This window comes from Rhinatrema bivittatum, chromosome 2 (assembly GCF_901001135.1).
Source record: "Rhinatrema bivittatum chromosome 2, aRhiBiv1.1, whole genome shotgun sequence".
NCBI lineage: Eukaryota > Metazoa > Chordata > Amphibia > Gymnophiona > Rhinatrematidae > Rhinatrema > Rhinatrema bivittatum.
Window position 1 is genome coordinate 63738913 of NC_042616.1, and position 14275 is coordinate 63753187.

General features: G+C 42.5%; 1 protein-coding gene and 1 long non-coding RNA gene across 2 annotated transcripts in view; one reads left to right on the forward strand and one right to left on the reverse strand.

Moving 5' to 3' along the window:
- The window catches only part of PTH1R (parathyroid hormone 1 receptor), a 595747-nt gene that overhangs the window by 73888 nt on the left and 507584 nt on the right, over positions 1–14275 (forward strand). The window lies entirely within an intron of this gene.
- The window catches only part of LOC115084016, a 152922-nt gene that overhangs the window by 71553 nt on the left and 67094 nt on the right, over positions 1–14275 (reverse strand). The window contains exons 2-3 of the long non-coding RNA XR_003854443.1: positions 5649–5713; positions 2511–2610 (exon numbers count right to left, since the gene is read on the reverse strand). This is a non-coding gene — a long non-coding RNA (uncharacterized LOC115084016). The remainder of the gene's footprint in view (positions 1–2510; positions 2611–5648; positions 5714–14275) is intronic.

Below are 14275 nucleotides of genomic sequence, written 5' to 3' on the forward strand. Positions count from 1 at the left end.
TTATCTGCAATTTATTTGAATCCTTGGGACTAGGTTTGCAAGCCTCATGAATTACTTCATGCTCACTGGATCTGATGGGTTTGTATTGGCTATGATGTCACAAATAGCATCACAGAGATTACAGGAACCAATTAAACCCACGCTATAGAAGACAGAATGAGGCACAGTTTCAAACATGGTTGCTCTCAGAAATTCAGCAGGACTACAGGAGAGCAACTTAAAGATTAAAAAAAAACAAAACAAAGACAAATTTGTGATTGACAACTGGAAAATATTACTGCTTAATGTGTGAACAAGGATGTGGCTTCATGAGCTATTTTTGTCTTTCTTCAGTAACTTCAGTGTGGTTTATCGCAAAGTGTCTGAAGAAGAGATCTTAAATCTTTCACCTTATATCATTTGTTAACATTGTAGAAAAGGAATCTCAACTTTCTTGGTTTCTTTTTCAATAGATAATATTTTAGTTATCTAACAAGGTATCTCTCTTTCAAATTTGTAATATGGAAGGCATCATGCACTTGCATTATCTCTGAATACCTAGAGGTTATGAATATTTATATAAAGCCGAAGAAAAAACCAATACAGATTTGAACTTGGTAAAAGTGGAATGTGGTTATCTGAGTAAATTCAGAACAAAAATACAAAGATCATGCACAAGGTTAGAGGTGGTTCACCCATCTCCTGTAAGTATAGCACACTATAGACCTGATTCACTAATATTTGAATTTTTAAAGCCCAACGTGCACCAAAGCCGGGAGATTTAAAAGGCATCCATGCATGCACGTATCTCTTGCTATTCGCACAAATCAAAAGTTCAGAAAAAGGGGCGGGGAGTGGGCGTAGGTATGTCATGGGAAGGCCAAGAGATGTGCACGTAAATACTTACGTACATAGGCGCGTGCTGGGGGTCCCTTGCTGCGTAACTTTACTTTACAAAAACAAAAAAAATCGAGGCAAGTCAGCAGGGTTTTAAGGGTTGGGGCTAACAGGGGAAAGGGAGGCTAATACATTAGAGGGGTATGGAAGTGCTATCCCTAAACTGGGCAAACTGGGAACGAACTGGGAAAACAGGGTATAGCATCGGAGCTCATCCCATACAAAGTTCCCCCACTTGCGCAGTAAATGTGGCATTTGCCCCAAGGTTATGAGAGCATAGCATTTGTATTGAAGGTTATATTCATTGAACCTATTGCTCTACATTCTCTCGGATGTTAACAAAATCACAGTTGCTTCAATGTTTGTCTTGATTGACCTTTGGTATGACCCAGTATGACATTTTTTATGTTTCTTAGAACGAGCTGAGGGGAGATGAAGATTGATGAAGCAGGAAGTTCATTGTATAAGCTCTTCAGAATGTTTTTCTTTCCTTCTTCTTGATCCATTTATTAATGAACCCTAGCAAGAGACTGGAGCTGTGCTTCCAACCGACACCAGACCCTCGCACACACACAATCTACGTACACACATATTACAGCCTATGAACCCCAGAGGAAAGCTCTCTTTGGCACAATGCATATTTTAAGAAGAGCACTAGCAGTACATTTTAGAGCTTATCCCCGACACAGCCTGGTTTATGAGTGAGGCTCATCCCTGTCATTGTGTTCACAGAACAAGCCCATCTGAAGACATTATCCCGTGAGACTGAAACTCCTGGGGAAAAGATGACTTTATTGAATATTCCCATATTTACTGACAAAAGGGTTTAATGCCAGTAAAATGGACCTGCCTCAGGTGAAATTTCATAAAGGAAAGAGAAGTGGAAACGGTGATTTTTGTATCATGATCCATGAACTTCCCCACATGGGGATTTGCTGTTTTCTTTAACTTGTACAGTCCCATTCATTGCATGTCATGATTTACGGATCAGGATTGGAAAAGCAGCTCTGATTTCCTGAGTCCAGATCTAGTGGATTCCGGAAATGCTTTTATTTTCATGGGATCACGTTACAAAAATTATCGGAGTTATGTCACATACAGAGTCACAATCCACTCTCTTCCAGCTCCATATAGTGGATACTTTGGTGGGGGAGGGGGGTGCAGAGGATTGTTATCCTCCAAAGCCTAAGGATTAAATGAGTCCATCACTACGTGCATTTAAAAGAATCAGAGGAATACTTGACTGATGTTTGAACATAAAGTCTTTTCTGAAGCCCTTATGCAATAACAGGAATCTGACATACAACACACTTTTATATTCATAAATCCATAATGCAGAAACAAATATTTTAATCAGCAACTGTGTGATCCCTCTTTTCTGTTACTGGGGTCCCCCTTATTCCTTTCTGGAACTTAGGGCTTCCTTCAGCTATTCCAACAGGAATTTAGGTACCGTCAGGACTCTGTACAACAAGAGACACTCCCTCCAATTTTGAGTTCCCTGTAAATGGTACCAGAGTAATGCTGAGACTCTGGTTGGATCTCTTTCTTTACCTCCACCCTTCTGTTTCTTTTTTATACCGGTTAGGTATAAAATGGTATAAACCGGATTGGTATAAAATGTGAGTAAGCACCTTGTGATTGCCACATCTCCTCTCTCCTGCTTCCTCTGGGTACAGGATGAGTATCCTCTCTTGCTCCAAGACTTTTGCTGTGTAGGCACTGACTCTTGAGCTGAGAGAACCAGATGGGAAATAAACAAGTTATCAAACAAATGAGAGAGGAAAGCTGGAAAAACTTACTTTCAAAATTAAGCTCTACTCTCAAAAAGGCAAAATCTCCAAGCATCCATGTCTCACTAAACTGGACCAAGGATTTCTTCTGAAAAGAGGAAGTGAAAAGAAACACTCCTCTCCCTTAGACTTTGTCTTTCAAAAAAAAAAAAAATCCACAACTCCTCTAGGGGTCTCTGTCTTATATAAACACAGGAAACAACCATTGTAGTGGCCTTCACATAATGGGTACACTACTTCCCTCCTCTAACAGCATAGCCTTTCTTCAAGGCCACAATTTTATAGAGATCCCAAGAAGGCCCTACATTAGCAATGGTTAACATAAGAACATAAGTAGTGTCATGCTGGGTCACAGCAAAGGTCCATCAAGCCCAACATCCTGTGACCAATTCCAAAAAGTAGGATCACTCCCAGTGGCAAGTATTGGCTTTCCTGAGTCACCTGATTAATAACTGTCTATGGACTTTTCCTCCAGGAACTTGTCTTGACAACATCCTCTGGCAACAAATTCCATAGCTTGATTGTGTATTAAATGAAGAACTACATTCTCCAGTACCTGTTTGCAATCTGTTAGTTTCAAAGGGTGTCCCCTAGTCCTAGTGTTATCTGAAAGGTTAAATAATCACTTCTTATTTACCTGTTCCACTCCATTCATGATTTTATAGGCCTCTAATACAGAGGTACCCAAACCTGCCCTGGAGGACCCCCATCGAGTCGGCTTTTCAGGATATCCACAATGAATATGCATGAGATAAAATTTGCATGCTATGGAGGACTCATGGATATCTTGAAAACTCAACTGGATAGGGGTCCTCCAGGATAGGTTTGGGAATTACTGTTCTATTATATTCCCTTTCAATTGTCTCATCTCCAAATTAAAGAGTTCCAATCTGTTTAGCTTTTCTTCCTCTGTTAGCCATTATTATTGCCCTATTTTAAGTTGTTTCTAATTTTGCTATATCTTTTTTGAGATGGGACAAGAAGAACAGTACACAATAGAGATGTGTTTCGGCCAAACCTTTCAGTTTGGCCTTTGTTATCGGCCCACCGCAGGAAATTTTGTTTTCCCACGGTTCGGGCCGATTTTATTTCGTCTAACCCTGAACCGAAGCATGAAACCCGCGCCGACTCTTCAAATTTAAAAAAAAAGAACCCCAAACCCACCCTAACCATTCAAATTTAATTAATTGCAATCTGCCAGCCTTCCGACTCCCCTGACTTGCCTGACCCCCCCAAGACTTACCGAAAGTCCCTGGTGGTCCCGGGAGTGATCTCCCCCTCTTGGACCGTTGGATGCCACTAATCAAAATGGCGCTGATGGCCCTTTGCCCTTACTGTGTGACAGGGGCTATCGGTGCCATTGGCCAGCCTCTGTCACATGGTAGGAGCAATGGATCTTGGACAGCAGGCACCATTTTGGGCTGTCCATTGCTCCTACCATGTGACAGAGGCTGACCAATGGCACTGATAGCCCTGTCACACGGTAAGGGCAAAGGGCCATCGGCGCCATTTTAATTAGTGGCAGCCGATGGATCGAGAGGAGGAGATCGCTCCCGGGATCCTGCTGGACCACCAGGGACTTTCGGTAAGTCTTGGGGGGGTCGGGCAAGTCTTGGGGGGTCGCGAGGGTGGGGGGTTGCAATTAATAAAATTTGAAGGGTTGGGGTGGGTTTCGGGCTTTTTTTTAATGTGCCCTTTCTCCCCCCCCCCCCCCCCCCCATGAAATATGATAAGAAAACCACATGGAATTTGTGGGTTTTCTTATTGTTTTGTCACCCCCCGAAACGCTATAGGAAACATCATCTCTATTTCCTATTTTGTTGCAAACAAATGCACATCCCTAGTACCAAATGCTCAAGGTTCAGCTGTACTATAGATCTATACAGAGGCATTATGATATTCTTTGTTTTGTTCTCCATTTCATTCCAAATAATTCCTAGCATTCTGTTTGATTTTTAGACCGCTACTGCACACTGAGCTGAGGGTTTCAATGTACTGGCCACAATGACTCTAAGATCCTTTCCCTGGGTGGTTCCTTCTAATGCAGAATCCAGCATTGCGTACATTTAATTAGGATTATTTTTACCTGTGTGCATCACATTGCACTTGCTCACATTAAATTTCACCTGCCATTTAGATACTTAGCTCTCCAGTCTCACAAGGTTCCTTACAGTTTGCCTGTGTTTTATCTACTTTGAATATTTTTGTCTCTCTGCAAATCTGATCACTTCACTTGTCATTCACTTTTCTAGATCATTAATGAATAAGTTGAACAATGCAAGTCCCAGGTCAGATCCCAGAGCACTCCGCTATTTACCTGTCTCCACTGGGAAAACTGACCATTCAGTCATATTGTTTTCTAATCAGTTATCAATCCACAGTAAGGCAACACCTCGGACTTTTTCCCCAAGGTATGACGTGCTTTCAGTTTTCCTGAGTGTAATGGGGAAAGATCTTTAAAAGAGAATGCGTTTCACTTTTGAGCAAGTTGTGAAGGCAGACCTCCTCCAGGGACTGATAGAAGTAAGCTCCTGCCATCCTCGTTCACCAGACTATAATTTTTTTTTTCAAAGAATAGCAATCCTAAAGTGTTCCCACATTTTGAATATAGAAGAGGAATGTTGTGGTTCTCTGTGTCAGCTGCTTCAATGAGTGCCCTTTGTGTAATTAAGCCAAGATATATAGTATTTGTAGGAAGCTCATTGTGCTAATTTCAAGCTCTTATAAAACCAGTGAGTGGAAAACTGAAACCTAAACTTGCATTTGTTTTTAATTGAGAAAAATGCTGGGCTGAGATCTCAAGCTCTTTCCCTCCCTCCTTTCCCTCCCTCCTTTCTTCCCCTGGTCCCAAAACCTCAAAATGAAACGAGGAAGAAAATGCATAAGAACTGCGACAAATGCAGTCACCCTTTGTTCTCAGAGTGACATCAGCGGTCAGAAGACGGGTTTCTGTCCCAGAGAGCATTGTAAATAACTTACCTCATCCTCACTGCCAGGGTTTTTTTCCAGGTTGCCTCCCTCCTTCATGGAGATGTGTGAAACATCTAGAAAGAGTTTGTCATACTAGTTAGCAATCTTTTTTCTAATGGGTAAAAAGGGAACTGGTACAAACAAAACAAACCCTAAATTCATGCAAAAATCATTGAACAATTTCTATGGATTTCTCCAGATCTGTTGCAGATTTCCTCTAATTTTCATGAGTGCCAGGTCTTTCGCCTGGATCAGAACAGAACTAAACTGAAATAGTAGGCAGGTCAAGGCGTCCTTTTTTACCTTCTTAGGTGTCCTGTCTTAAAAAGTCGTCATCCAGGCCAGACCAGTTGTATAAACAAGATGTGGATGGATGACATCCTCAAAAGTAGAACCCTCACCAGGTCAACTCTAATGTCAAAGTTCACCAAACAGAATGGGTGCGGCAATACCTGGCAAAATGTTTACAGCTGCAAAACTAATGAGCCAGTTTGGACATACTCTATACCAAAATGAAGGTAGGGAACTGGACTACCAAACATACAAGAGAAGTGGAAATTTGTGTTAAATGAAATGCTATAAGAGTTTGAAAAACAAATGACCAGAAAAAGAGTTAAAGCAGCCCCCTTTTCTGCTACAACATCGTTTGCCTATCCCATATAGCTAATAAAAGTCAATCTCAAATTTGTTAGCCAGCTTTTGCTTACACTTGCAGCGTGGCTGTCGTAGCAATGCAGCAAGCGGCCGGGATTGCTCAACCGCACCCAGATCCCTGAAGAAGGGTTTTTAAAAGGTACCGGGTGGGTGGGAGGAGGTAGAAGGGGAGAGGGAGAGGGCCTTTTATTTTAAAATGTGCAAGACTGGGGTGGGAGCAGAGGGAGGGAGTCACCAATTGGCATGGCAATTTTATTTTTTAAATATGATAGATGGGGTTTGGCATGGTGGGTGGTGAGGTGGGTAGTGAGGTGTAGGCTTGGCTGGCAGGGCTACTCATTTAAATAATGAGTGGGGTTAGGAGAATAGGGAATAGGGCCACAGGCTCATGGCTCTTTTCTTAATTTTCTCCTCCAAACCCCCTACCCCCCCCCCCCCCCCACACTGATCCACTTAACTGTCTATAAGTTTTGTTTAAATATAACCTGTCTATAGTTATCCGGCCACACAAGGTTGAATAACTATACTTGCTCCTGGGCATGGCTACAGGTAACTGAAAAAAAAAATAGGCTAACTCCTGATATCGAAGTTAGCTGGATAAGTTGCCTAGCTAACTCATTCCCATTCTGGAAAACTCCCGTTATGCCCATTACTTATCCAGTCATTATCTAGTAAATGTTAGCCAGATAAGTTCCCCAATATTTAAATAGTTGCCATTTAGCCAGCTAACTTGTGAATTATGCAGCTAAATCGTTTTGAATATTGACTTCATAGAAGCTTAGGTCAACAAACAAGTTGTATGTGATACCATTTTATTAGGCTAACAACATATCTGTAATTAGCTTTTGAGAATTATACTCTCTATGGTAACCTAATGAAGGCTGCATTGCTCTTAATTACTAGTCACAAATGTAGTAAGTTAGCCCATTAAAAAGGTGTCACCTAGAACTATTTGCTGACCTGTGCCTCGGCTACTCCCTTGTGAAACACAGTTCCACTTGAGACCAAATTTTTGCTTTTGAATGTTGAATGTCTCCATGCAGCATAAGCAAGTTCACATTACCAGGGCGCGCACTGTCTGAGGCAGCATGGCATGCTATTCATTTCTCCCATTAAGGAGGACAGCCCATACTTTGATAGCATTGCAAATCTTTGGTTCAGGAAGGGAATCCAGATGTTTTCCCACTATAGGGTGTCAGGGCGTTGAACTTTAGCAGGTGCTATCCTGCAATTATTTATTTCATTTTATAATTTTTTTATTTTATTTTATTTTATTTTAAAACTATTTATTCACCACCACTCCAATGATCACAGCAATTTACAAAATTTAAAACATGCATGATCTATATAAAATAAAAAACATCTAAATGAACAATAATTACATTTGATATACAAGCACGGTGTTCCACCATGTTAGATGGAAAGTTCTTAAGGCTTGTTGAAACAGCCATGTTTTTAGATCTCTTTCAAATACTTTAGCGCCAAGCAGTGTTCTAAGGTCCTCGGGCATACTTTTCCAGTTTGTTGGACCGGCAACAGATATTACATGATTTCTTACATCATCCAAACATACATCTGGGACAGTTGGAACCACAAAAAGTCCTTTATTTGCTGATCTTAATGTGCATTGCGTTATATACACATGGAAAGTTGCTCCGAGTTGTAAGGCATCCTTATTATTAATTATTGTATGTATTAGTGTTAGGACTTTGTATTGGATTTGATATTGAATTGGCAACCAGTGTTAGCATTGATAAAATCGGGGTAATGCCATCATACTTTGGGGTTCCAGTTAATACGATAGCAACAGAGTTTTGACGTAACTGTAAAGGTCTGAGAGTAGTATTATATATATACCAAGTAGTAATGAGTTGAAGTAATCGATACCTGGAAATAAAAGAGTTTGGAGCACTGTTCTCAAGTCATCCAGATCAAGTAATGATTTTAGGTGCCTTATCATCCTTAATTTATAGAAATGTGCTTTAATCGTATTTGAATGTGTGACTTCATGTCAATCTTTCTATCTAAATAGATTCCTAGAGATAAGAAGTTTATGCCCATTGAACTCAAACTGGGGTAGTTCACGAACCATCGATTGCCTAGTCAAATAAATTATCTCAATTTTTGTGATGTTTAGAGTTAATTTGTTGTGGAATAAATATCTTTATATGGCGGAGAGTAATATTTCCACTTATTTGAATGAAGTGATGAAGTGGGGAACACAATTTTCGTTGAGTTAGATCTGACACTTGTTTTTGACTAACTTTTGACATCTGAATCAAAAAATGACCCCAGTTTTTCTCTGTCACATCAACATTTTAAGGTACAGGATACCCTCCCTTTGTCACAAAAATCATACAAAATATACATACAAAGGAAATAAAAGAAAAAATTACCTGAATATACTGTTTATTTAGAGTTATTTAATTCATATAAAGGCTATATATTGTTACTGTAAGTCAAATTGTGTACAAGTAGTAAAGTTCTGCTACCAAACATACATTTTAAGGTAAACTTTTATGCTTATAGGGGCAGATTTTCGAAAGGGGTTATGTGCGCCGGGTCTATTTTCAAAAGGCTCGGCGGCACGCATAAAGGCCCGGGATGTGTGTAAGTCCCGGGGCTTGAAAAAGGGGAGGGGGCATGGGCAGGGTGTGGGCGGGGCGGTCCGGGGTGGGGCAGGGGTGGGACAGGAGCTTCCAGGCACAGCGGCCATTTGCCGCTGTGCCCAGGATCGCAGGCCGGCCATTGGCCGGCGCGCAACTTGCGCCTGCCCAAGGCAGGCGTAATTGGGTAAGATAAAATTTTTAGGGGGGTTTAGCTTCGGGCTGGGGGGCGGGAGGGGAAGGGAAGGGATGGTGGGGTGGGGGAGTAGGGAACGGAGGAAGGCAGAGTGGCTTGGCGCATGCAACGTGCACAATTGTGCACCCCCTTGCGCACGCCGCCCCATGATTTTATAACATGCGCGCGTCTGAGCGCACATGTTATAAAATCGGGCGTACATTTGTGCGTTCCGGGTTGCACGTACAAATGTACACCGTGCGCGTATGTTTTAAAATCTGCCCCTTAGCTTTTCTGGACAATCTCGCCTGATGCTCCAACAATAATCAGCCATCATATGTACATCCCATCTACCCTGATACCGTGCCTCAATGACCTTCAAATCTTGGTGGAATCGTTCACCTTGCTCATCACTGACTGCACCAAGGTTTTTCAGGAAGTCAGCAAGATGGCTATGCAGAAAATGCACCTTGATGCTCATGTTGCAATGAAGCATTTTGAAGCTCTCCAAGAGTTTCTGAACAATTTTGGTGTAGTGTATTTTCAATAAAGTCCATGTCAAGGTTTTTAAATGACAACCAAGAATTCTTTTGGAGTTCTGACATTGTCCCGATGAAATGTTCATCTTTAATGAGCTGCCGAATCTGTGGACCGTCAAACACACTGGCCTTTATCTTTTCAAATGACAGGTTAGGAAATGCCAAAAGGAGATACTTGAAACAGTCTCCTTCAGGTGGCAAAGCTTTAACAAATTGCTTCATGAGACCCAGTTTTATGTGCAGAGTTGGGAATATAGTGGCTCATGTAGAATGTTTGGATCACCAGTTTGAAGTCAGATCTTGGAGGCCAATTCGACTGTACCCAATGCTTCTCATGAGCTCTGCTGTCCCACATACACAGAAAATAGGGATAGTTGGTGTATCCGCGTTGCTGACCAAGAAGGAAGCAGACCATTTTAAGGTCAGCACAGATGATCCAATTGTCTTGTGATATTGCAACAGATCAATGACTCTCTTTATGTCTTCATAGTCTTCATGAAAACAAACTGAATGGCCAATTGGGACTGCACCAAATAAATTGTCATTGTGGAGGAGGACACACTAGGGATGTGCAGAGGGACCACATACATTACATTCAGTATTCATATTCGTCGGGGGCAGATACGTTGCATTCGGCAAGAGGGGTCCCCGATCCGTTCCTGCATTCCATTCTTATTCATTTCCCAGCTAAAATTTAATTAACTACAGCCCCACACCCTCCTGACCACCCCAAGACTTGCCAAAACTTCCTGGTGGTCCAGCGGGGGTCGGGAGCCATCTACTGCACTCACGCCGTCGGCTGCTGGTATTCTAAATGGCGCCGAAAGCCTTTGTCCTTACTATGTCACAGGGGCTACCGGTGCCATTGGTTAGCCCCTGTCACATGGTAGGAGCAATGGGTGCTCCTACCATGTGACAGGGGCCGACCAATGCGGTGGTAAGCAGTGAGACTGCAGTGACATGTGCAGGTCTTAAAAAAAGAACACATTTGGAATGATTTTTCCTTTTTTCCTGATGGTCAGAAGTAGAAAAATTGCAAGTTTTGGTTGAATTTAGAAAATTTACACCATAGTCCTTGACTCTCAGTCTCCTTCTTTATCAAAGGCGGTTTTTGTTTGCTTGCAGTACCACAGAGGGAAGCGGCAAAGAAAATGTCTCTTGGCGGCCTGTCTGCAGGCAGGGAAGCCTTTGCCCCCTAGGCAGCTCACAAGCAGTCTGTCAGTCCATTTCTTTGCTGGAGTTTATATTAGTGTGACTTTCTGTGACCGTAGGAGGAGGGTGGAGGAGGGGCCGCAGGGGAGGCTACCCAAATGCATTGGCCCCGGGCTCTGGAGACCCTTGGGACACCGTTGGATATTGGCCAATAGTTGGTTAATGTATTAGGATCCTAGGAAGATGATTTGAGTATTCGATGGACTGAAGCAATTTTAACGGATTCAGGCATCGTGCCTTCACTCAAAGACAAATGAATGATCTTGGTCATGTGGGATGGTATTTCTGTACATAGTGGGCCAGATTTAAAAACTTACGCGCAGGCGTAGATTTGTACGTGCAACCCGGCACGCACAAATCTACGCCTGATTTTATAACATGCGCGCAGCCGCACGCATGTTATAAAATCCGGGGTCAGCGCGTACAAGGGGGTGCACACTTGTGCATCTTGCGCGCGCCAAGCCCTAGGGGAGCCCTGATGGCTTTCCCTGTTCCCTCTGAGGGCGCTCCAAAATCGGAGCGGCCTCGGAGGGAACTTTCCTTCCGCCCCTCCCCACTTCCCCTCCCTTCCCCACCTAACCCGCCCCCCAGCCCTACCTAAACCCCCCACCTAACCTTTGTCTTGTAAGTTGCACCTGCCTCCGGGCAGGCATAAGTTGCACCTGCCTCCGGGCAGGCATAGGTTGCGTGCGCCGGTCGATGGCCGGCCCGCGATCCTGGGCACAGCGGCAAATGTCTGCTGTGCCTGGAGGCTCCAGCCCCGTCCCTGCCTCGCCCCCAGACCACCCTGTCCCACCCATTCCCTGCCCCTTTTTTCAAGCTCCGGGACATACACGCGTCTCGGGCTTGCGCGTGTCGCAGGGCCTATGCAAAATAGGCTCAGCGCGTGCAGGAGCAGATTCTCGGGGTTACGCGCGTAACCCTTTGAAAATCCGCCCCAGTATTTTTAAAGCATTTGCTGAGATTGGTATGAATTTATGTGGCTATAATAATCTGTTGTGTCTTGATCTCTGAAAACAGGGAGAAATGCTTCTAAATGACATCAGTATTCTGAGAGAACTTCACAAATCTGACTGGGCTTGAGGGCAACTTGATGCCTAAACCAGTTATTTATGACTGGAAGAATTCCTGCAACTCATTAAACTTATCAGGGTATAAGCAGGATTTCCTATTCAGTTGAATATCCGATAAGGGTTTGGTAAGAGATTTTACTATTGCAAATACAAATTTTGAGTTTAATGTAGATCCATTAATTTTTTTAGCAAAAAGAATTAACTCTTTGCAGAGGTAATAGAGTTTCCTATATATCTGCAGGTGCCAGTTGTCCACTGTGTAGATCTAAATTGGAGGGAGATTTCTTTATCCTCCAGTTGTGCTCAAGCTGGCATGGCCTGTCGCTTTTCCTCTTTTAACTTTTGTTGTATATCATGGAGCTGTTTTTTGCTTATTAATCTAAATGGAGACAATCTGCAGGGATGTTAACTCATCTGCTGTTTTAAGAATAACAGCATTCCAATCTGATACTGCTAATGATGCACTATGAAACTGGATTTGGTTTAGGCATTCAGTTATTGTTTTAAATGCTTCAATATCAATATGCTTACATCTTTTTGTGGTTATAGTTGAGAATAGTGCCAGAATAAATTATGTCAATGATATTTGAATAGTCATCGAGACTAATCTATGGTCACGCCATGGTATTGCACATATTTCAGTTTGTGATTGTTGGGTCTTAAAATAATTACGATTCAGGAACATTAAGTGAAGAGCATGACCAGGCTTGTGTATCGGTCCTTGTATTATTTGCTTCCATCCTAGTGCATTTATGGAATCTAGAAACATCTCACATGGCGCACTAAGAGGTAATGTGTCCAAATGGAAGTTTAAAATCTCCTAGGACTATGGTCATCATGGCATCAAACTCATTATTCACCAGGAGCTCAATTAATGGGGACATGTTGTGAGCCAATAACCCTAGAGAGCAGTATGCCAAACAAAAATTAAACAGTTTTGATTTCATAAGTAAAACTCCAAAGCAGAGAATGATGGACACAGTGATTGGCTGATGTCCCAGTTCCTTCTTGTATACAACCAGCATTTCTCCCCCTGCCATCCCACCCCCTCACCCCTGTGCTTACCCACTCTGGGGAGGGAAATGATTCAATATCCCTGGGGAGGAATTTAATTGACCAATACCTGATCTGAATTGGTAAGCCATGTTTCAGTCCAGTGCAGTCATAGAAAACTGTATGACATTCAATTTCTTGATTTTACAAAAGAGGTCAAAATTGTAATTGCTTTCTTATCCTCTTCCTTCTGAGCCCTTCCTTCATGTAGTATCGACCATGCATTTCATTATAAGCATTTGGCTGCTTTCTCCAGCAGTTTTTCTATAAGTTTTGTCAATTAATAGCTTCCTGCTCTTTATGGATAGTGACTCACTCTCCAACTGCTTTACTCAGTGTGGAGACTGGAAACTTCAAGACAAACCCTAATATTTTTTTGCCATCTGTAATTTCCTTTCTTTTTATAGAAGATTGGTTTTAGTTTCCTCTGAGTTAGGAAGTTTGCAGCTGAGGCAGAACCCATCAGCAGAAAATATGCAGTATGTTTTTAGATACTGGTCTGCACCAGTTCTCCAATAGTTATTTTCTTTGAGTCTAAAATAAACTCTACATGTATGAAACAAGATTTAATGACGTGGTGTAGCTGTAGTTTAATGTAATTACCATATGTCCTTGGTGTATTGATAGATTATTTATTAAATCTATGTACTTTAGGGTTTTCATTCCCTTAAGTGTGATACGTTTGGTCCAATGTGGGGGTCTAAGATCTGATGAGGATTTTTTTTTATTTATGGCATTCACTAAAATTATGGCTGCTCCAGTGGCTGACATGCTACAGAGGATCCAGCTTCGACTCCCCCATCTAAAGAGGTCATTTGAGCCTGGTAAGGCTGCACTGGTGGCACACACATGTACAGGGATGAATAGAAGGCCATTTTCAATTCAGTGACGTCTCTACTAGCCCGCCAGCGACACTAAGGGGTTGTCTCAGGGGAGGCATCCCTCCCGCACTGTGGCCAGCAAAGTTCACTTGTAATACCCCAGCAGTCGTCCTGGGAAGGCAGGAGGGCAGAGGCCACTGAGGATTCTAGGAGGGAAATAAAAATGGCATCATAAATTTAACCATCTTATAGTATCTAAGCTGAGTTGAGGTATCTGAAATGACTTATTATTATTATTTACTTTTATTTATATGCTGCCTGGTGCCCAAGGCCCTAAGTGGCTCACAAACTACATACATAGGGGCCGATGCAATAATGTTCACGGAAAGCGAATGCTGACTTTTCGCAAAGGGGGGGGGCCGCCATGCAATATGTAAATTAGGGGGTTGTGCTAACGCGACCTGCCACAGCTGCCAGTTATGAAGACCAACGCCAGTAATCTC